Genomic DNA, 24,888 nt, shown 5'->3' on the forward strand with positions numbered 1-24,888 from the left:
AATGCAAAGGGGATACATCCAGTATAAACAAACAGGGCAACAGCTGCCTGGGTACATTGGGTAGTGATGTCCTCGTGAGTCACTTAGCTGACGCCACCCTCCTTGGCCACAATGCCAGGAACGTTGCCTGTTCAAGGAAAGAAGTACAAGGGGATGGAGTGCACTTTGACTCCTTGGAATGCCAAGCTGTCCAACGCTGCAGGGTGTGTCCATCGTGGCGTTCTCCTGAAGGCACTCCCACAGGCAGAGGACTGGTTTCTGTGGTCTGGATGTCTCCACGTGGAGCGCCTACTCTGTGCCACCTGCAGCACAGTGCTAATTCCTTGCTGCCTTCAGGTTTGGGGGCTTGAGCAATGTGCCCCCAGCGATTCCACTCTCCACTCTGAGCGGGCTCACCTCACCTTCTCACAGCTTCCCTGCCCTCTCCCGCTGGGCCCAGGATGGAGAACTGCCCAGAGGGACAGCACAAGGCAAGAGGAGTGGGGTGCTTCACCTCTTCACTCTTGTCACTGCTTGCAGGCTCAGAGAGGGCAAGCGAACTGGCCATGAGAGTGAGGAGGAGGCCCAGGAGTCTCCAGGAGTTAGCAGTTGAGACCTTGGAGGTGTGCACCAGGGAAGGCAATGTTGTCCCTGCTGCCAGTCTACTGCACCAGGGGTGTTGCGTCCAAGACCCTGGGGTCAGAGCAGGGGTCAGCAAACTTTTTCAGCAGGGGGCCAGTCCGCTGCCCCTCAGACCTTGTGGGGGGCCAGACTATATTTTGAAAAAAATACAGAACGAATTCCTAGGCCCTACAAATAACCCAGAGATGCATTTTAAATAAAATGACACATTCTACTCATGTAAAAACACGCTGATTCCCAGACCGTCCACAGGCCGGATTTAGAAGGCTATTGGGCCAGATCCAGCCCCCAGGCTTTAGATTGCCTACCCATGGGTCAGAGGGTAGTCCTCCAGGCCTCTAGATCTGTCCTTTGGGACTCTCCCAACATTGCAGTCCTCACAGGCACCCTCCTTTCTTGCAGGCCACGCCCCTCACCAGTCCTGTTTCGAAACTCTTGATTGTTTTGGCTTGGCTGGAAAGGTGTCCTTGAACTCTGAGAAAGACCCTTGCTTGTCAGGATGCAGGACAGAGACAGATGCATGAGAGAGCATAGAAATTAGCCCACGGGACAAAACGCATGGTGGACAAGATTTCTGCATCTCTTTATTTTGTCTTGTTTTTAAACCTATCCTAGTTTTTTGGTACTGTTTTATTTTTTAAAAAAATGTATTTATGATATGTTTGCAAATCATCGTAAGATGCATGTGAAAGGCGAGTCATCAATTACTTAAAATAAATAAATAATGACACAAATTTGCATCTCTTGCCCCTCCCATCTTTGCCTCTGGCATGCAATCTCTCAGAAGCTGGCCCAGAAGGAAATGTTCTCCACCCCCCAAATCTGATACATGGTATTTAACGCTATACTATGCACTGAATGTGCCTCAGTAGCAATACTTGTTTTTTCTGGGATCATTTCTTCTGCTTCTTGTTCTGGCCCGCTGTGCTGGTCTACCAGAAGTCCCTTTTATGATGCTGGAAAACGTGTTGAGATTGGGTGTGGGCATGTGCGGAGAAATTATTGATGTACAGTAGCTTTAGCCCTTCTCAGAAGAACATCCATAAATTCTTCCCTGGTGTTCCTTTGCTGTGAGGGAGAATTATCGCGGCTGCCTTGGGCTGATGTGTGGTTGTGAACGGGCAGAGAAGGAGGCTGGTGAGGATGAACAAGCAGACGAACTTGACCAGGAAAATGTTTGTCAAGATAAAATCCACACTTTGAAAGGGAGAATATGACATTTTGTAGGACAAAGGCAAGGAGACAAGCCTTAAATCTCAGTGTTTCTCCCTTAAAGGGGAAGAATGTGCAAGTTTGATTAAGTGGAAACTAAAATAAACAAAGGCTAACAAATTTATTAGCGCATAAACTTTCTTTGGCTGCAGTCCACTGGTTGATTCACGAAGCATTATATTGAGTTGCAGGTATATATAGGCATGGTTAGAGGGGGCGGCTACTATAAATAATGAGTTCAGAAAGAAATTACGAGTGAAAAAGGACAGGCAGCTGCTCTTGATAACAAAGACATCCAGGTATTGATAACCCAATTAACAACAACCACATCCTTTATCCCAAATTCAAATCATAGAACTTGAGGGTCACCTAGTCGAACTCCCTGCAATGTAGGAATGCTGCCCTGGGTGGGCTTGAACCACCAACTTCCTGGTAAAGAGGAAGACACGCTGGTCCACTGCACCACCTGAGAGCACTGAACCTCATAGTGAATTGTAATTCAGTTCCTTCACATTGACCCTGGAAAAGCTCCTGGATCTGGTTTATTCCTTGGATGGGGTACAGGTGCAATCTTGCACAAAGTATTACATTGGCTTCTCCTGAAACCCAGTTTCATAAGGGCAGCTTTACAGAGCCATCCACCCAGCTACCCCTTAGTTACCAAGTAAATAAGTTCAGGCCATGTGAATGCCGGACTAGTGATGGCTGTCCTCGTTTGACCCTGAGATACAGGATGCAGGGAACAGCAGGACGGCGAGAAGAATGTGAGCTAGTCTGTGAGCTATTCTGGCAGGATAAGCCCCAGAAAGGTCAGCATGTCAGCTGGAAGTACAAACTGTGTCCAACAGATAAGTGATCTACTAGCCGTACAAGATACAATTTGTTATGGTGTTTTATACGGGACTGAGGACACTTCATGGAACTGATGACACCTCTGCTAGTCATCACTAGGTCACTTAGCATGGAGAAGGCTATGTCCACTTCCCAGCTCCAGTTGTTTCCTTCCAGCAGCTTTTCCCTCTGCCAATCCTGTGCTTCTGTCATGAACATAGCAAAGCCATAATTCATACATTCCTAGGAGAATTCATGCACATGCCTTCCTAGCAGAAGGCCATGGGGTCAGTCCCCAGCATCTTCTGCTAGGGCTGGGAGTAGGGATGGAATAATCTCTAAATTTTTGGTTCTCTCCATTTCCCCTCATCTTTCCAGGCTTGAAATCATCTCTCCACACTTCTGCATGAATCCATGAAAATTCCTCAGCAGTTTAGTGCAAATATCTCCTAATAAACATGTTTGTATGCTGCTTCAACAACTATGCCCAGAAACAACTATGCCCATTTTTGTATGTTATTTTCACTAATACGTGCAATTATATGCAGACTTTATCCTAATATGTATCCATTTTTCTACACGTTGATTGGCTGGAGGAAAGGGCACATTTTGAAGGTTGCTTGTGTTTCAGTTCACACATTGTTGTGGAAAGTATGAATTTGGTAAGTTTACTTTTGAATGCTAAATGAATTGAATTGTTCCCTTGTCCCTTGCTGCCTTTCAGTGTGTAGAAAAAACTGACTCAGGGTCACTGAGCCAGGTGAACCAATGGTGCTACTCACAGGAAACTCCCCTGTTCTTTGTCTTAGAAATCTCATGTCCTTAGAAAGGAGATCATTTACATGGCACTAAAACTGGCCCATGAACTATCCATGTGATGCTAAACTGCTTTTCATCACAGAACCAAGGGACCCTGTGGAGAGCGAAAAAATGCTAAACATCCCAGATTTCAAAACTGGAATTCTCTTTTTCCTGTGACCTCAATAAAAGCTCCTATATCTAGCTCCAAAGGGTCATGCATGGCAAATTCAATTCATCACAATGTTCTGAAGGGCATCACATGTTTTGCAAAACACTGTATCACATGGGTATCTCCAGACCTTGTGCATAGTTCATGCACAGTAATAAACAGTGTTTTTTAAAACACCCAGTAATGTGCCTTCTTCCACAAAACCTTCCACATCTCACACTTCCCAGGCTTCTGGTAAACTATGGCTGACAGTTTGAACAATTCAGAAGAAATTTACTCACTTATATGGAATTACACTTTCTGTCATCACCTTGCCAAAACAAGGCTGGGAGGGCGTGTTTTCCGTCAGAAAAGCAAGAGGAGGATAGTTGAGTCTTCCTTTGCCTCCAATTTCCCCCTTCTAACTCCCTCCCTGCAGCTTTTCTCCAACCCTACAGTCGTACCTCAGGTTAAGAACTTAATTTGTCCTGTAGGTCTGTTCTTAACCTGAAACTGTTCTTAACCTGAGGTACCACTTTAGCTAATGGGGCCTCCCATGCTGCCGTTTCACGATTTCTATTCTCATCCTGAAGCAAAGTTCTTAACCTGAGGTACTATTTCTGGGTTAGCGGAGTCTGTAACATGAAGCGCCTGTAACCCGAGGTAACACTGTATTTTGCACACCTGTGCTTATAGGAACACAGGAAACTGCCTTCTGCCAAATCCAACTATTGCTCCATCTAGCGCAGTCTTGTCTGCAATGAAAGTCGTTTTTGAATAATCCTTTGACATTTTAGTGTGAATTTCTCCCAATAGACACATTTTGCATTCAATTTTGCACATGTTTGCAAAACCATTTCCCCTAACGTCATGCCATCCCCCCCCCCCATTTCCCATTTATAGGCATTTTATCCCAGTAGATGCATTTTTGCACACATTATTTTGCTGGACCTTTTTTTCCTTCTTCCAAAATTCAGAGAAGTGTGAATTTCAAAGTGTGCCTGCATTGTGGTTAATGTATCACCCCAGAAGAGTGCCAATGAGGTAAGTTCACCTTTCAGTGTGAATAGAATGGAATTCCCACCCCCACCCCTAGCAGGGAGCACCTTGCTGTCTCTTGGCCCTGCCATTCTAAAGACAGGCAACGCTGAGCCTATACTTAAGCCTGTGAGGAGCCTCAGCAGGTGCCACCTGTATTTATCATTGGAAACAGATGCCACATGAGCAGGGTGCTATTATGAGACGCGACATGCCTAGAAACCACCCTCGGTTTCTTGTTTTCTATAACACGTTGCTTCTCTTGTTGCTACTTGATGGCCTTTTTTAAAAGAAAGAAAGAAATGAAAGCCCAGCACCTTTCTGCAGGTGCGCAACTGGGCAGCTCCAGCCCTAAGTGCTCTCTTCCTCTCCCTCTTCTAAAAATATATATATATATATTGGCAGTTTTTCAAGGGTACCATCCCTCCCCTGCAAGAAAAACAGACACAGGTATAACACGTCATCTTTCCCCAGCACAGTTTAATAATAGTAATAGAGTGCTAATCCATTTCACAGAGTTTTCTAAATGTGAATGAAATGTAACTGATACTCAGGTCTCTTCAGTGCGCTTCCATCTCTCACTACTGTTTAGCTTTGGGCTGCAGGATCATACAAGCTATAATTTGATTTGATTTATTTGTTTAGATGATTTACACCCTGCTCTTCATTAAGAAATAATCCCAGAGCAGGGATTATAGCTGGGATATGGAAGTCGTTTCAATGATGGCAACGTAATTCAATATTGATGATGGCTTGCCTTTGGGCAAAGGTGTTATGAAAGCCTCCAATCGCTTTGCACAATATTTTAATTTTCAACCAAGGAAGAGGAAAATTCTACTCCTCCTGGCTAAGATGTGGTTTGAGAACAAGGAAGCTCAGAACCTAGGAGATAAATGAAAACAACATCAAGTGTTATTCTTTCATCTCATGATTTCAGGAAGCTAAGTCATGTGTTTTGAAAATGTGGGGCTCGCAATACCAATCATCGCAAGTGTCTTCTGGACAAATCATTAGAACTACCATTGGAATCTGTAATGCAGAACAGTAGCCTAGATTTTAAAAGCTCTGGATTCTGGAACAAGGCTCAGTCTGCTCGTCAGTAGTTCACCCATATGCAATTTCATGAGTTTGTATGAATTGACACCCCCCCCCCCCGAAAAAGTACATGCCTTTTGAATTACTATTTTCTGTGTGGCACATGGCAGGAGAAGGAGTGAGACAACCTTTTGACTTTTTTTTTTACAAGCAGCAGTGATAAAAAATAGCAGCACAGGAGGAAAACAGTGTTTGGGCTTATCCACATTTACCTTTGGCCTTGCTCTTTCCAGGCACAGGTCTCTGGGTTAAAGCTCTGTGTCTGAGCACCCTTTCTGTTGCTGTTTGCTCTGATTCAGCTTTAAAGAGTGAATTGGCACATGACTGTCAACACGCTTTCACGCTTACTGTTAGATTTTTCTTAGGTATTCCAGTGGGTGGTCCTTGATGGAATGTTTGCATATGATGTTTCCTGGCCCCTCCCCTTAACCATTACTCCCCACCCTCCATTACCATTTCCTGCTTTGGACATGAATGCAACAAGTACTTCTGTACCTGTGCATGCAGATTGTTACTTTTTTAAATCCACAGGGAGAAGGCTTGTAGTGTTATCTTAAATCCCAATGTATATACTGTGTTTACAGTCTCCAAGGTAACTCCCCACATGTGTTTAGATCACGAGATAATAGCACCTCAGAATTGATTTATTGAAATTCTGACATGCCCACAACATTTGGCACTCAGTGAAAATAGGCAATGCTTGTATTATTTGGGCTACAGAACATCCAGGAGTAGGGCAATAGGTTTACCCAGAGAAACATCACTGCCTCTGTGAGAAACCTGCTTGTGAAAATGTGCTAATGGATTTCTACATCACCATCAGCTGTAGATCTGCAATGGACTAGTTTTATTTCACAGTTTTTCCATGGTGAGGGAAAAATCTGGGTTGAATGGAAAAACGAGTATTTTGGCATTTTGATAATGGCAATGTCAGGCGATCTGTGCAAAAACAAAAAAAAGTTGTGCATTCCCATGAAGGGATCTTCCAGATGGAAGTTCCTTGTGGAATCAGTGCTGCTCAGAAAGGGAGGAGGTGCTTACCTGAATTCCTGGCAGATAAGTCTCTGCTGCTTACCAGAACGGGGAGGGGCAAGGCGGCAGTGAGGGTGGCACAAAGTTGTTGTTGTTGTTGTTGTTGTTGTTGTTAGAAGCAGAGAGAAATCAAAATGCTCAAATTTGTCATTCCTTGGTCCCATCACCATGACAAGTCTTCACATGTTGCTCTAATGGACATATTAGCCAAGCTGTTCATGACCAATGGGGGTGGCATAGACCACTCATAGCCATAGGAGGACATGTGGGGGGGGGGGTGGAGAGAAAAATAAGACACTTCGTGTGGTCATATGGCACTTCCTGCTGAGTCTACACCTTGCAACATTCATATGCTCAGGAGAGCTTTGAGGTCAGATTTCTTGGTGCGTCCCTTTGACCAGCAGACCCATGAAACCACAGTGAGTAAAGACAGGATGCCCGTCACAGCTGCTGCCCCTTGTTTCTTTCTCCACAAACTCACACATCACCCTCTATCCTCCATCTAGGCCAGTTCAAGGACAAATTCCAGCCAGGCAAAAACAGTTGAGGAGGGTGCAAAGCAGGGCTGGTGAGTGGGTGTGGCCTGGGGAGAAAAGCTGTGGCTGGGCAGTGAAAGTCCTGAGGTCCAGGTAGAGAGGCTGCAGGAGCCCATTTGCTCACCAGGTCTCAGGTCTCCCAGCTCAGGCTTTCGGTGTTCATACGCTATTCTGTAATATGTATAACAACCATACAAGGTAGGACAGCATCAGTGGCGGTCTTTGGGTTCTCAACTTTCAGCGGCGCCCTGTGCAACGCTAAAATTAGACGCACAACCTGCTCCATTCTAAAGCACTGTTTTAGTGCCCCCTGCAGCGCAGCACTCAAGGCGACCACACTTGTTGCGCCACTCTAAAACCACCTCTGACAGCACTGTTTCCCCCATGTTACAGCGGGGTGGTGGGAATGAGGCTGAGACAGAGGCTTCTTTGTAATTATTGGCATGCCTGTGATCTTAATCACTGTTCTAATCTGCCTCTCCCTATTAGCAGCAAAGACACACATGTGAATATTTTCACCCCTTGTACGTTTCCCATGCGGGCGAGTACCTTTCCCAAAAGCAACTCTTTAAGTTTGAGTGAGGCAGTGGGGTTACCTGGATCAGAAGACTTCCTCCCAGGCATTTGATGGTGCAAACTAATTAGAGGATCTTTTGGCTGGTAATTGTAGATTGGTTTTATGTGAATGATGTCTTTTAGGGACGTATGATGTGTGTATCAGTGTTTAAATTGTTGTTAAGTTTGTGTTTTAATTTCTGTTGTATCTTTTCAATTTTTCTATTGTGCTGGAAGCTGCTCCCAGGGATTCACATTTCACTCTCCCTATAATCTTCCCAAACTTTGGACGTATGCGTGGAGTTGCTTATTTGCATCTTAGAATTGCACCCACTGTTTTTAGAGTTAGGGTTACTCCCTGTCTCGATCACCTTCTCCTTCATTCACACTCAGGTACAGACACACAATTCACATTATATTTTATTTTTACATATTTTTTATTAAATATTTCTTGGTTCATAAAGAGCACATAACTCACCTACTCTCAGCAGCTAGAAACATCATAGCCAGACACTGGAGAGACCTGTCAGGAGTAAGCATGGACCAATGGTACCAAATAGTATGGGAAACAGCCTTATTAGAAAAACTAACCAATAAACTGAAACTGACATGGGGACAAACAGAAGAAGATGCCTTCACCCTGGTATGGCTCCCCTTTATCACATACACAGCCCAACAAGACAATGACAAGAATCTGCCAACAGCACACAATTCACATTTGTAAAAAGAAGAAGAAGAAGAAGAAGAAGAAGAAGAAGAAGAAGAAGAAGAAGAAGAAGAAGAAGAGGAGGAGGAGGAGGAGGAGGAGTTTGATGCTTTTTCTCACAATGCTTTGTCACTCCTTTTATGACTCCCTGGTTTCTGAGACGCCATATGGGCAGGAAATAATAGTGTGAGATTCAGCATAGAAATATGTAGGCAGTTTATCTTGGGGAAAATAATGTGAAACAGATATTTCAGTGGGAGGGGGAATTGGGAGTTTTGAAAAAAGGAGAGACCGTATTGTAAAAGCAGCTGCTAACTCAGGAAAGGACAGCAGTGTTGACACGACGCCAACGAGTTTGTATTGAATGTTCCCTGCCTTACCTCCTCCCCATCTTGACTCCGTTTTCTGATCAGAATAGGACCATGACATTTGCATAAGCATCACCTTTCAGATTTATTCATTCTTCAGAGTTTAAGGCAGGGAAGTTCAGAAACCTGAATCTGTAGCAGAGGAATGGGGCGGTGGTGGAGGGAAGCACAGCGATGAGAGTGGTGGGTGCAGAAACGAACAGATTTTTGTGGCAGTTGCAAAGGGAGGAAGAGGTTTCTCTGACCTCATCCACTGACAGCTGGAGGTCCACTCCAGATTTCTTCTAGTTTCAGAACTCTTGGGAGGTTCTGGTTTCTAGTTTCTTCACAGTTGTGTTAAAAAAAATCCTTCCAGTAGCACCTTAAAGACCAACTAAGTTAGTTCTTGGTATGAGCTTTCGTGTGCATGCACACTTCTTCAGATACACTGAAACAGAAGTTGCCAGATCCTTCTATATAGTGAGAAGGTGGGGAGGGGTGTTACTCAGAAGGGTGGTGGGAATGGGAGGTAGGCAGATAGCTGAGAGAGCCTGTTGATGATAATATTACAGTCGTTAAGAGTCGTCAACAGGCTCTCTCAGCTATCTGCCTACCTCCCATTCCCACCACCCTTCTGAGTAACACCCCTCCCCACCTTCTCACTATATAGAAGGATCTGGCAACTTCTGTTTCAGTGTATCTGAAGAAGTGTGCATGCACACGAAAGCTCATACCAAGAACTAACTTAGTTGGTCTTTAAGGTGCTACTGGAAGGAATTTTTTTATTTTGACTATGGCAGACCAACACGGCTACCTATCTACTACTGGATTCACAGTTCTGTGTTTTAGAAACTCTTTCTGACAAAGCATACTATGGAAAGTTCTCTTTTGATAGATAATTACAGGACATAGCATAAGGTAATCACAAGCGCAACAACTTTGTGTTCTTAGTTTGTGTTTTTATGCTGTGAACCATTGTGAGATCTTTGGATGAAATGTGGTATACAAACTAAATTACTTAATAAATAATCATCCTCACCATTATCCCAGGATAGGTGTCAGGGACTGGGCAGAGAAAGAATGGTGGAGACCGCCTCCCCATCCTGACCCTTCCAGGGAGGAGGAAGAGGAAGACAGTATAGATTTACAACAGGGGTTTAAGGGAGGTAGCAGCTCAGAGGCAGATGAGGGGAAAAGTTGGGAAATAATGGGAGAGGGAGAGGAGGAGGAGGAGGAGGCAGAACCAGAGCAGCAGCTGGCTGACGTGGTGTCATTAGAAAGCATTCCAGACCCTCCGTCTCCCAGAACCTGGTGAGCCTTAAAAGTAGGAGAGCAAAGAGCTCAAAGACAGTGGGCACTTAGAAGTACCCGTAGAAGTGATGAATGAAGAAGTGGGAGAGACGGGGGTGGGGGTGGAGATTCACTCGGGACAATGCCATTATCCAAGAGGCTGGGTTCTATAGCCTTTCTCTGTAAATATTGAGATAAAAAAGAATGGTAAGAAACTTTCCCTTGTCTTTAGACTTTCCTGGGTAACCAGTCGGGAGCCACTGTCAACATCTTGACAATAGGGAATCTATGGCTCTCCAGATTGGTTTTTGTTGCCAATTGCACACCTGATAATCTTCAAGGGGAAAAATAGGGTTCAGAATTAGGAGAACAGTGGAAGATGTTTTATACTCACTGCATTTCCAGTGCTGGATTCTTAATCCCTGTTCAGGCGACATTATCCAAAATGCATGTGCCACCTGCACTTCGTTACGAAATACAACTGTTGATGAGTTGTTTCTCAAACCAGCTTCACACTAAATGGAGTCCTTAAGCCCAGGCCTAATCTACCTCTTGCCAAAGTGTGAACACAATAGCAAGGTGTAAAAATGTTCCTGCCCCCCAGGTGTGCGTGCACATGCAGAAAAGAATCAGACACTAAGGAAACTCTGCTGATGTGAAATGCACCTGAAGGTACACAACATCACTGCACCCTCAGGTGGTAATGTGAACACCCCGCCCCCAGTTCAGACCTTTGGCCTTCTAGCTTGGCTTTGTCAACCCTGGCCGGCAGTGGCTCTCTGGGGTTGCATGAAGCAATCTTTCTCAAACTTCCCAACCCTGACTAGAAACACCAGGGAATGAATTGGGGGCCTTCTGAATGCAGAGCATGTGCTCTACCTCTGGGAGGAATGGAAGTTGGGGTGAGGCTGGGGTGGGACTGAATTTCCCACACCAATTTGAAGTAGCCAGTCATTGACTTGCTGCATTTGCAGTGCTTCTGGTTTCCACCTTTAAATGTAAAGGCTGCTCAGTTAGTTAGATGACTAACTCTTTTGTTGATAGGATCCTGGGGATAGGAGGAACAGACTAAACAAGAAGGAGTGGGTGTGGGAGAAAGTTGTAGATCAGGTACACCTAAGGGAACTACGTGCCTGAGATGCTTTTCCATTTGCCTCTGGGACAAAAAGGAGGAGCTCCTCCTGATGTTTTGGGTAATGTGACTCTCTGTTTTAAAAGAAGTTCACCTGATAGTTCACTATGGAGAGAGAGGGGGGGGGGGACACCCTCAACCATTCCTTCTCATGAGAATTTCTGCACATATATTTTAAGCAGGGACTTAAAACCCAGTTCTCAAATTCTCCACAGGGAAATGAAAATTCTGCGGCAATATTGTGAAATGGGAATGAAAAAATTAACATCATTGTGCACAGCAACAGGAGCCAAATGCATGACTAGAAGTTCAAATCCAAACTCGGCTATGGAGACTTATAATATTATTATGACTTAAGCCTCGGTAAAGTGGAAGTAAAGTGGACATCATGAAGCTTTTTCAAAGGATGAATGAGATAGGAATTCTACATGCAGCCTGATCTTAACTACCTCTACTTAGAAACAAGTTCCACTGTGAGGTAACTTTCCAAAGGATTATTAAAATTCCATATGATGCAAGATTAGGAGTCGGAAAAAATTATTTCAAGTGTTAGGTGACAATTGCAAATGTGGGGAAATGTAAACTCTGAATGGGTGCAGTAGACCAGACCACCAATCAAATGCTTGTGATTGATGGATGAAATCATCCTTCTAGGAAATATGCATTCATGTAAAAACATTACTAGACTTCTTTGGATATAGCACAATATTCTAGGAGAGGCCACCATTATATTTTTACCATGACAATCAACTGAGCAATAAATATTGGGAAGAGTTTTGGGCTTCTGTGATGGTGATGGCCATAGAAAACTCATAAAGTGAGTTTAGGGGAGAACCTAGGCTCCAGTCACTAAACTTTAGTGATACAGAATTTAGGGGATAGCCTATACAGTGATTTTCATGAGAAGGCCATCTCTGGATCACATGTAACTGGGATGAGAGACTCAAGGGGCCACAAATGTTGATATGTCTTGGTAGCCAGACAGCCTCCTCCTTCTCCTTGTCATTATGATTTATATAGCTATATTATGATGTTATAACCAACAACATAAACTACAATTACTTTATGTGTTGCATTATACTGGAAGGTCTCAAGGCAGTTAGCACTGTAAATGGATTAAAATTAAAAAATATACAACAGTAATAGCTACAACTGATCACATAAAGCATCTCCCAAAGCACACATTTCCTGCCGTAAAATTATTATTATTATTATTATTATTATTATTATTATTATTATTATTATTAATAATTTATGCCCCACCCATCTGGCTGGGCTTCCCCAGCCACTCTGGGTGGCTCTCAACAAAATATTAAAAATACAATAAATCATCAAACATTAAAAACATCCCTTCAGTTGTCTCCTAAAAGTCAGATAGTTGTTTATTTCCTTGACATCTGATGGGAGGGTGTTCCACCACTACCGAGAAGGCCCTCTGCCTGGTTCCCTGTAACTTCGCTTGCTTCAGTGAGGGAACCACCAGAAGGCCCTTGGAGCTGGAGCAAGCAGCCAAATACCACCCACTGAGAAAATGAAGGAGAGATATCAACATTCAAATATATGGCTGTATGTATATATTTAAATCCTTAAAGGTAAAGGGACCCCTGACCGTTAGGTCCAGTCAGGAATGACTCTGGGGTTGGGGCGCTCATTTCGCTTTATTGGCCAAGGGAGCCAGCATTAATCCTTAGCCTGGTGTCAAAAAGATGTTGGGGAAAGTATTCCAAAGACAGAGAATGAGCCACTGAAGAAAAGGCCCTTTCTCATGTGCCTGGTTGCTACTGATCCTACCTCTCCTGAGAGGAGGGCTCTTGCCTGACATGATACTGGCACTTGGAAGCAAAGAGGGTCCACTGCTTCTGTCATTCGATGCAACTTAAAATACATCAGGAAGAACTTTCTGGTGGTAAGAGCTGCTTGAAAGGGAACAGTCTCCCACGGGAGGTCGTGAACTCTCCTTCCTTGAAGCTTTTGCTGATATTTGTGCATTGCTGAGGGTTGGACTGGATAACCCTTGGGGTCTCTTCCAACTCTACAATTGTATGATTCTTTGATAAGCCTCCACCTTTCTCCCAGTGCAATTGGCACCTGGTCAAGACAAGTCCATGCCTGTCTGTTATTGGGACAGGCCTTTGCCTGTCTTTTGCTGGGCACTAGAGCAGCCACTCACCAGATTCAAGGATATAATTGACATGGGTGACCTGGCAGTCATGTTTGTGACTCCCTGGAAAGACTTCTGCCCTTAGAGGACCACTGCCAGTCGGAGTAGCTTCACATAAAAGCACCCAAACACAAGTTCTGTTTTAGATGTGTGGTTCACTTAAAGAAAAAGGGAAAAAAAGTTTTGAGGAGAGAAAGGAAGAGAACAGCGCATGCATTGTGAATGTCTGACTGGCATGGAGCATGTTTTTGAGAGGAGGCAATGGAGTTCTATTCTCGAGATGGAAGAATGAATGGCCAAGTACCCATCAGAGGCATTTCAGTTATTCAGTCCTGCCTCTCAGGAGAGGGCCATCAGTCCTAGAAATCTGTTTGGTACACGTTGTGCACAGAGCTACATTCAAAAGCCCGCACGAGGAACACAGCTGTTGCTGCCAAACATCATTAGATGATGATCGTTGCCTTTGTGGCTCTCTGTCAGGCGTCTCAGGAGGAATTTCAGAATGTAAGATTGAATCAGAAGCCTTGATTAGGGGGAGGCTGAACTTCCTGAAAGTTAAATCCCTTTCTCTTTAGCCCCAGCTTGACAGGGCCCACCCCATGATAAATTGCTTGAGCTTGGATTGCTGATGTATAATTTAAAATACTACCATGCACACAGGGGGGATATTATTTGAAATGCAATTCACGCCCTGAAATGTCTCAAACAGGGGCTCAGTTACCCTCCGCCCCATCTCATGATTTCTAGTTCTGTGTCTCCTCTCTCTCCTTGCAGTGAAGACTCCCCGCACCCCCATTTCACTATGGAGAAGCACTTAAAGGCGTTCCCTGCTCCCTCCTTCCAAGTCTAGATCAGAAAAAGAAACAACCACATCTGGAAGCTATTTGGAGGATCTCTTTTTGACATTCCTCCCTTTGAAATAGAATCTACAGAAAGCCTGTCCAATGGAGCTTTTTAAGCGCTGTGTATGGAAGAGAGCTTTGCAAAGGGGTCCTCCCGAAAACAGCCTGTCAGATGACTGATAAGAAAGGATGGGACCCAAACATTGCATGGAAACATTGCAAGGAAAGCTCTGCAGAGAGATTTCCACTGAGTTTATGAATTCAGCTGTATCCTGGGGCTGCTGCTTAGACCAAGAGTGGGGAACCTGTGGCCACTCAGATGTTTCTCTACATCTGTCCTACATCTGTCCCAGGCCAACACACCCAATGGTCAGGAACGATGAGAGTTAGAGTCCAGTTGCATCCAGAGGGCCATCATCTCATCTCTGCCTTGTTTTTATACATATGATGACTTTTAACAGGAAAATGTCATTAATTGCTCCTTTTGTGGTGAAATATTGGTGCAAGGCTGGGAAAGAAACTTAGTTTCCGGGGGGGAAATGGTCCTCTCTCCATGTCATTATTTGGAGGAACATAAATTAAACAAAACAAAATATAAGCAAGTAGCCTTAGATGAACTGGAGGATTTTTGAAACGTGATATGATCACTATAGGCAACCCCCTTTTACGCACATTCATTATGTGTAAGGCCACACATACCCGCATCACACCAAACCCAGAAGTGACCCAACAATGTCACAAAAAGGGGCAGAATGGGGCAGGGGCGGTACGCCGGGCTTGCAGGCTTTTCCAATGGTGTTTCAAATATACACGATTTCACTGACGCGTGTGGTGCCTTAGAACGTAACCTCCATGTAAATTGGAGGGGGGGGGCTGCATTTCAACAATAAAATCAACTGATAAAAATAAACACAGCAAACAGCAGAAACAATTACACCAAATATTATATTTCTTTTTAAAAAATTAAAAGCTAGAGACAGTAAAATTATTCACCCGGTGCCAAAAGATTTGTGTACCATTTGATTATTTAAAAGCAAGAACACAACAGCCCCAAAGCACCTCTAAGTGGTTTACAAAAACCAATTGCACCCTTAATTGTGCTTTTGCACATAACACTTATTGCTGGTTAACATTTTTCAACTGCTTCCCCCTAACATGGCAAGAAAATGGCTGTACATGCATGACTTTGTCACGAGTGATTGGCAAGGTGTGAATATTTGAGCTGGGCATGTGGCAAAGCTCCTGGAAGTTTGTGCATCGTTCACGGGTCTCAGGCTTGCACCTGACCACTGCAGGGTCTTTTGGAACGATGGATGTGGAAACAGGGAGATGCGGGGTGGAGATTGCTAAAACAGCCACCTGGAGTTGCAGCCACTGTGGCCCTTTCAAATGGTGTGCTCTGCACATTTAATAGTTCAGATATTAAACGAAGTTAAGGCAGGAAAGAAAATCAGCCATGCTGCAGGGATAATGCTTGGCTCCCTGCCTTGCTTGTTTTCCAGCCAAGCTCTAGAGCTGCCAAGGAATTCTTCCAAAAAAGAACTGTACTAAACGCTGTATGATGGGACTGATTTTCATATTGGAAACTGCTCTCTTTTTTCATCAGACTTTCCAAAGGAAAATGGCCACTTCGATGATATCTCTCACATCAGGGAAAAATTTAAATAATAATTATTATTCAAAAGCATATGGCACCATCCTTTGAAAATGAAACAAAAACCAACAAATCAATTAAAAATGTTTAAATGAACCTTTCCTATTTGCAGTATGGTGATTTTTTAAAAAAGTGTGTGTGTGTGTGTGTGTGTGTGTGTGTGTGTGTGTGTGTAATATATAAAACACAGCTCTTTGCAAAATCTTTCCTTCTGAGTAGGATGAGCAATTCTATCAATTTCTGCCAGTTTCTCATTTTTCCAGTCTCCCCAATTTCCCATCAGTTTTCATCTTTTTTAAAAAAAAAAAATCCTCATGAAAATTAGTCAGCATTTCAGTGTAGTTTTCTCTTACTATATACATTTTTGCCAGCAAAATGTCCCCTGGTATAATGAATGCACTTTGTATTTATTTTCATGAATATATAATTTTTTGTGTGCACACTTTACCCCAGAATATGTATTTGCATACCTGTTGCTTGGCTGGAGAACTGTGTTACAAAATTCAGAGAAGTGCAGATTTTGAAAGCTGGTTGTGTTTCAGTCTGTGCATGGTTCAGGAACTGCAAATTAAGTAGATTTGCCTTTTAATGTCAAGTGAATCCTAATTCTGAGTTCAAAATGTCTCAGAATTGTTATAGATAGATTTATTGATGAGGGGTGTTTTCCACCCCCTTTAGGTTCCTTTTGATATCGGAACTTTCTCTAGATCAGTGGTGGCCAAACTTGGCCCTCCAGCTGTTTTGGGACTACTGTTCCCATCATCCCTGACCACTGGTCCTGTTAGCTAGGGATGATGGGAGTTGTAGTCCAAAAACAGCTGGAGGGCCAAGTTTGGCCACCACTGCTCTAAATCGTTAAAATCTTATTGCCTGACACCCTTTTGAGTTTTCTTTTGATGGAGATTAGCTTTACATCCTGTTTTCAAGCATAAAATGTCTTCTGCAGGCCAAATGTATTAGTAGACAACACTCCAATGTCTGGAACATATATTGTCTTTAATACCCCATGAGTTATTACTTTATTATTTATTAGACTTATATCCTGCCCTTTAGCATAAGACCTCAGGGTGGTTCAAAAGACAAAAATAAAACATAAAAGCACAAATAAATAATCAAAACGAAAGAACAAAACAATAACCCCCACCCTCAAACACATTTCAAAGGCTGCAGCATATTAATCAGCCAAAGACGTGGTTAAAGAGGAACGTTTTCACCTAGTGCCTAAAGATATATAATGAAAGCGCCAGATGAAAGTCCCTGACAAACCTCATTGTCTCTTAATGGCTTTTAAATAGAAAGTAGCAGGCAGGGGGCCCTCAAACTGGACCAGGACCCTGGCATTGGGGAAGGCAGGCTTTAACTCTTTGTCTCTGCTGTGTCCCTAATTGAGATCTCCTCTCCCACATTTCCTGTTTGCACTGGAAGAAAAGCTCCCATTGGTACAAAAGGAAGCTTTTCTTGCAATGGAAATACCACAAGTGATGCTCCCAATCCAGACTAGAACCACAGGCAAAGGGATAAAAATGCAACCTTAAAACCAGCTGAAACTTTAGAGAAGTCTTCCAGACATCAGCCCTGAGAAAGCAGGAAGGTGTGTCTCAGGGATTAGCCCGGATGAGCTTCACTCCAAGCAAATTTGTCCTAATCTAACAAAAGAGCTCTGTGTGCAGAAGTCAACTTCTATGTGCAAGGCAGATAAGGATGTCTATGTGCATCTAGATGTCCAGCCTAAAATGTATTGCTATGCTCAATAAGACTCCATTGAAGAAGATGCATGCACCTTTTGATGCACACGATGGTCCGTGTGTATAGAAAAAGAGGCTACGAGTTGTTATGTGTGACTACTGGTTGTCCACAATTACAGCTAGTTTGGAGCTACAGTCGTACCTTCGATCCCAAACGCCTTGTGAGTCGAACGTTTTGGCTCCCGAACGCCACAAATCCAGAAGTGAGTGTTCCGGTTTGCAAACGTTCTTTGGAACCCAAACGTCTGAAGCCACTTCCATGGCTTACAATTGGCTGCAGGAGCTTCCAAACATTTTGGAAGTCGAACGGACTTCCGGAACGGATTCCATTCAACTTCCTAGGTACCACTGTATTACAACATAGATTATATCCAGTGGCATCCTAGGTTTCTGTCTGTAGGACAAATGTGCCTGAACATCCATCCATTCATTTGCCTTTTTTTTCAGCCTTTAGGGGAACCCAGTTTGCCATTTTTGTATGTGTTGCTTTCTCAGACTCCCAACTTGGAGAGTGGGCTACTTTATATCCAATGCAGACTTCCCAGTAGCAGAATGCCATTAGAGCTCCTTGGAAGAGTCCTTCCTCTTCCCAGTCCAGGAGGAGACTGGCCAGGTTGCCATCCTTACCTAAGTCTCTCTGATGAAGCTTCTGCTCCTACAGGGCTCAGTGCTGCTATTGTACAGCCCATACTTCCTTCCCGATGCCTTTTTAAATTCATATTTCCACGGCTTGGAAATCTGAAGATCCAAAACTCATTTTCCTGCCTCCTTTTAGACTGCACACCATTTTGAGGCAACTGTGTGTTCCTCAGAGGATTACATGCATCACTGACACCATAGCTGCTAATCCACTCTGGCATTCCTCCGTGGCTCCAGGGGTGTCACTAGGGCGTGTTTCGAGTAAAGAGGGAGGCAAGGGTGGGGTGGAGAGGCAAATACCTGCACTGCTTTCGCAACAGAAGGCTGAATTTCAGCAACAGTAACTCAGAGCCCTCTCCCGATCTCCTTCCCTAGGTAATGATCACACTGACTGAACAAACAGTCAAAGGTGCTGCCGCAGATAAGCGCTGGTACAATTGATCCCTGGCTTTCCGTGGCTGATTTGAACTTTCAGGACACATTGTTGGTACAGCTTAACACTTTAATGTGATACTTGCCAACCGCAAGGAATTATTCAGCTCACAGGTAGAATCAAATCACAGTTTTCAAGGGGGGGGGGAGGTACGGAAATGAAATAAAACCCTCTGGAATATTATTTACTTTAACGTGTATAAGCTGCCTTATACCTGAAGGAACGTCTCCACCCCCATCGTCCAGCCCAGACACGGAGGTCCAGCTTCTAGGGCCTTCTGGCGGTTCTTTCACTGCAAGAAGTAAAGCTACAGGGAACCAGGCAAAGGGCCTTCTTGGTAGTGGCTCCCACCCTGTGGAATGCCCTTCCATCAGATGTCAAGGAGATAAATAACTATATGACTTTTAGAAGACACCTGAAGGCATGGGAGTCATTCTTAGGAGCTGAGGAGGTCTTCAACCCCCACAATAAAATATCTGAGGGCCTCTCAAGTTGATGGGCATTGCCATTCAAATGGTGTGCATGCACCACATCATGTGTTCAGTTATGCAGGGTGGGGCTTACCTCCCCCTCCCCCAATATTTTGTTCAAGTTGGCACCCTTGTCTGAAGACAGCCCTGTATAGGGACTTTAATGCTTGGTGTTTTATTGTGTTTTTAATATTTTGTTGGGAGCCAGAGTCCAGTCCTGCACCTGAACAGTTGATAAGTACTACCTACTACTATTTTTTGCTGGGCCTGGTTGAAAGATGGGGCCATGAAATCATATGCACAGCACAGGACTTGTTCCTGCACACGATTTCCCCACCCAGCTTGGCTTATGCATGTGGAGAAGCCTGCTTCAAATGCATGGAACATCCATGATTGTGTTGTGCAGACAGAATTCAACAGAATTCAGCACTCTGGGAAGCTCAGCTTTGGCACAGATAAGGAAGCAAGTTTCTAGGCTTATGGCTGCAAATATAGACTTGACTGTCTGGTTAAACTGCAGAAACCCGAGGAAGAAGGGGAGCTGAGTGTAGCATTTCCAGTGGGGCAGGGGCAAGACTTGGGTGCCCTGCATGCTCCCCACCCCCATGACTATCAAAATAGGTAATGCGGAATAGGTCAATATGTGTATGTTTTCTAAATTCGCATAACACGTACAGTCTGCAGGACTGTGGCTATTATTGCACTCCACATTTATTTTATATTTTAAACACAGCATATGCGCAGCTCTTATCCAACACTGATGTTCCACTGGAGACCTGCTGGGCTACCTCATGGCAATAGCCTTGCACTTTATTGTGCTTGTGGCCATGAAATCTTGCAATGCATGTCAGGGAAGAGGGAGGAGAGGGAGGATGATACAGTAACACACATCTAGGAAGAGGCAGGAGATGGATGAGAAAGGACAGAAGTGGTGAGCACCAATGAGCAATTTAACTGTGGTTTGTCTCCTTGTCTGAAGCAACAAACTGCAGTTAACTATCTCGCTTGAAACAAGTCCACTTCAAGCCATGGTTTATGAAGCTGGCTGGTTTAAACGAACCACAGTTAATATGAACCATGGTTCCCAATTCAGTAAGCTGTGAGTATCTAAAAGTGGAAGCTTCCAAACTCCTAATCTCAGCTGCATGTGAGGAGGAGAGGAGAGTTCATTCTTGCTTGCGCACATCACACTAAACCATGGTCTAGCATGATCCACAAACATGGCCAGAGAGGGTGAGACAGAGACTGTGTGCGTTATGTGCATAGATAACTCCACATTTCCCTCTTCTTTGCTCTATTACTCTATTACTATTATTAATGAACGCTTAGAAAGTACAGGTTTCCAAGCATCCCTCCGCTTTTCCCAAGCCCTTTCCCTCTGTGAATTGCAGGTTCTTTTTGGTAAGCCACAGATGCAAAATGGGCTTCTGCGACATTTGAGGGTTAAAAGAAAAAGAAGACAAACAGGTGTGGGCATATAGAGCTTTTCGTAAGTGCTCAAAAGGTCTAGCGTACATTATCCCAGTCATCCTTACAATAACCCTGTATGATAGCCAGGATTATTATTACCCCACTACTGCAGGCGGGTTTGAGGCTGTGAGACAGTTACTTGCTTCAAGTTAGCTAGGTGGGACAATCATGGTTAAGCTGAGATTTGAAGGAGGAACTTTTCTGCTTTGGATGTGCTTTCCCCCAACAAGGATGAATCAGAGTGAAATTGTATAATCCTTATTTTTCCCAACACACAGGCTTGCCCACAGTTCCCAGAAGGGAGAAAGAGTGACCATTTGCACAAAATGAAACATTTAGCTAGTTGGCAGCCATTCCCCTTTACATGGCCCAGAGGTCCCCTTGGCAAGGCAATTTTAAATTTAATTGTGCTGATAAAACCTTGCATGTGTCAGAGAGAGAGAGGGGGGGGGCATGTCCATTAATGAAGACAGAGAGATGGAGGGTAGAGATGGGTGAGTGAGACAGGATAGGATATCTTTTCAAAAATAAAATAAAAATACAAGCATTTCAAAGCTTACATTGCCGAGAACTGAGGTGGGTTTGAATAAACCTAGCTAAAAGCCAATAAAATGGTCAGACTAGTTCAAAACCAACCATGTGAAAACTGTATATAGGAGAAAAAGCATTTAAGAAGAAAAAGGCACTAGAAACTTATTTCTCAGGACTACATGGATTGGACAGTAAGGACTGACACGATCCGAGACCAGGAAGATGAGATGAAGATTGGAAGAAAATTTATAAAGGAAACTTTTTATTTAGGGAATTGGCTAAAAATTAATGAATATTAGGGAAAATGTTGGAATGAAACTATGTGACTCTAGCAGAAATGATATCAGGAGTTATGTATATTTGAAAACTAAGATTTAAGCTTTAAGGTATTTTAGGGTAAGATAAAGTTAAATAAATTAAGGCAATTTGAATAACAGAATATGGGGAAAGATGGTAAGGATTTGTTGAGCTAATTATTAAGTTTAACTGTCAAGATAAATTTTTTAACAAAAATTGAGAAAGATGGAAAGAATTTGCTGAAATAATTAATTAAACTAGAATACAAAAAGGGAGGTGTGAGGAGGTCAATGAAACAAGCAAATGGAAGTTATTGATATGTAACATGGGATCTATGTTGTTTTCTTTTTTCTTGTGTTTTCCATTTTTCTTTTTATTTTATTTTTTTCTTGTATTGTTGTTTCTTTTTTTCTATCTATGTATTACAGTGCTGTTTTTAATTTTTCTTTTTTCTTTATAACTTTGAAACTACTAATAAATATTATTATTTTTTTAAAAAAAGAAACTTATTCCTCAGGCCATGCAAATGACAATTCTGGGTATAATCCATGTGTGGCAGAAGGTAGCAGTTTCACATCAGCTGTCCCTGGCCTCTGACCTCCACATAGCAAGATCTTGCTAGTGAGCCTGAGTCTGCTACCCTGCTCCTCTCACTGATCACCCCCAGAATTGCTTGATGCAATTTGTGTCCAGGATATCTTCAGGACTGCCTGGTCCCTTATATCTGTCATGGGCCAGAAGTCAGCTTTGTCTGCTGAACAGCAGCCTGGAGGGGAGAAGGCAGAGTGACTCCACCTGGAGCTGACCAGCCTTCAAGGAACTGATGAGAACCAGCTGGCTTCAGCCTTCTTAAGCAGAGCTTCCAGCAGCAGGAATAACGCTTGTAGTTCCTGGTCCTACCTTGCTGCTTCCTGCTCTTCTTGACCCTTCACCTCATGATTATCAGGTTCTCTGACTCCTGGACCACCTGGATGGCTGTTCGCCCAACCCTAGGACTGGACCTGACTTTGGATGCTGACTCTGCCTCCAAGGTGAGTACACCTCAGAGACTCTTCCGGTTGGCCGGCCTCCCACTCCACTGAGCTCTGCATGTTTTGTTGCTCAGTGATGAGAGTACATCTGATCCCTTGACTGTCCTTCCTGCTTTGCAGGGGTTAGACTAAACGACCTTTGGGGTCCTTTCCAACTCTACCATTCAAGGATTCTATCTCTGCCCCATCGCTGAAAGCTTTGAGGGAGTTTCTGTTCATTGTCCCCTATGGCTCCCATCCACCACAAGCATCCTGAGTACTGTGGGCCCAGTCCTGTGGAACTCCCCCTGCCTGTTTAGCTGAAGGGGCTTGACAAAAAACATATTATATTTATTTCTGCAAGCATTTTAGAGGACCCCCTCCCTGTTTTTTATGACTAATTTCACTCCATCTTATCCATTGCATGCTTCAGTGCTTTTCTGTGTGAAATATGATGTTGATGAATTGTAAAATGCTTTCTCCTCCTTCTTCCTCTGCCCTCTCCGCCCTTCTTTATTGTGTTTGTGATCAACGTTTAATTAAAAAGTTGATAAAAAATAGGTGCCAGTACTAAATGCTAGTTCGCACCATTGGGGGAGGGGGGGAGAACACTGATATTCTTTTAAATTTGATCAGAAATATATATGGTATATAAATACCTAAAATAAAATTAATAGATTGATTCAATGATGCAATTCTCATATTGTACACAGCTATTTTATTTAAACAGGCTGGTCACACTCTGCCCCAATCCTGTACCCTGCAGTAGGCTGAGTTCCCAGAACTTTTGTAGCAAGCTTCTTAGCTGCTGTTTTTAGATGTCTGTGGTTAGCTGTGGTGGGAAGATTTTCTAAGTGGGGAGAGGGAGTTGGAGGGGAACTTGCACACTTCCTGAAGGGCCCCCAACCTTTCCTCTCTTAACCTGGACCCTGATTTATCCCAGACAAACATCATGCCTGAGAGCAACATTATGGGAGAGGTGTTTCTAGGACTAAGGTGAAACTGTGTAGCTCCCTTGTTTACTTTTGCTATTGGCCGCTGCGTGTTTATATAACCTTGTTATACTTATAGTATTGAAATGTGAGTGGGTTTTTTTTGCATGCTATTATATTTTTGCTTTGCTATGTTATTATGTAGTAGTGTAGTGTTTTGTTAGAAAGGCATGTTTATGTATTGTAAGTTGCTTTGATCACAATTGTGTGTGTGTGTGTGTGTGTGTGTGTGTGTGTGTGTGTGTGGAAAAGAGGTGTACAAGTAAAATGAATGAATGCCCCTTCCAGTTTCTATTTTTTTTTTAAAAAAAAATTTATTGGTTTTTCCACTTTTATAAAGACAAAACACACACAAAAAAGACACAAGACAAGAACATGTATAAATTCTGAAAATCCTAGTTTCCTAACCCTGTTCCCAGACTTCCCCCCACCCCCCCTCGTGCATCCCAATTCCCAAGATTGTGTCAGCAATTTGGTGTTTCTCCTCTTAACCATCTTATTACCTTTTTTATAAACAAAATATAGATTTTTCCTAAGTTGGACTCAAGTTCTCTTCCGTCGATTTCTCATTTTGTCTTAATTAAAAGTCATATTAACTAAACTTAAAGGTCTTGAGTGTTTTTAAGATTCTCTTCTTCCCTCCCTCCCATCCCCGGTTTTTGTCCCTTCCCAATACATATCCAGAATAGCAGTTCTTAGCCTGGGTTCCTCACGTCCGAGGCTTTCAAGTCTCTTTCAGTCCCTCTCCGCCGGTCTTGTTGGTAGTCCTTTATGTCGGTCATCAAATCTGGAAAGAGTTCTTTCGCCATCAAACCATATTCTCTTCCCACAAGGACATTTGAAAGCCACTGCTGAAAAATTTCCACAAATCCTGCATCTTCAAAGTCAAAGTCAGAATGGAGGCCCCAATCATATTTCTTTGTTTTAAGTTCCTGTGTTCCATAAACTCCCGGGGCCTCTTCCTTCTTCTTCTTCATCTTTCGCAGACTTGTGATAGATGTAATCCAAAAATCTCCTTGCTTGTATTCCACAGATGTCGGCTTTTGGTTATTACTTCCTAGCTTTACTTTCTCTTTTTCTTGTTTAGTCTCTTCCACCTCTTCAGATATCAGTTCCCATTCAGCTGTGGATTCTTTCTCATTCAGGTCCTCAATACATACAGCAGAGCTGCCTGTTCCAGAAGTCAAGGTCATAAGTTGTTTATTCATAGCTAAGCTCTGCTCTTGTAGAGTTCCCACCAATTGAAACATCCTTTCGATTTCCACTAGTAACTTTCCATCCACAGCCATTGTATCCATTG

The 24,888-nt window shown here is 43.4% G+C and overlaps 1 protein-coding gene across 5 annotated transcripts in view; it reads left to right on the forward strand.

Moving 5' to 3' along the window:
* Positions 1 to 24,888, forward strand: part of GSG1 (germ cell associated 1) — a 114,070-nt gene that overhangs the window by 60,205 nt on the left and 28,977 nt on the right. Inside the window, exon 1 of one of the 5 annotated variants that reach the window (XM_081209577.1) lies at positions 22,598 to 22,617. The exons of the other annotated variants lie outside the window; for them this stretch is intronic. The gene's annotated coding sequence lies outside the window, so the exon portion shown is untranslated. Of the gene's footprint in view, positions 1 to 22,597; positions 22,618 to 24,888 lie in introns of those variants that run through there. 5 annotated transcript variants of the gene reach the window in all.

This window comes from Podarcis bocagei (genome assembly GCF_964188305.1).
Source record: "Podarcis bocagei genome assembly, chromosome: 10".
Classification (NCBI taxonomy): domain Eukaryota; kingdom Metazoa; phylum Chordata; class Lepidosauria; order Squamata; family Lacertidae; genus Podarcis; species Podarcis bocagei.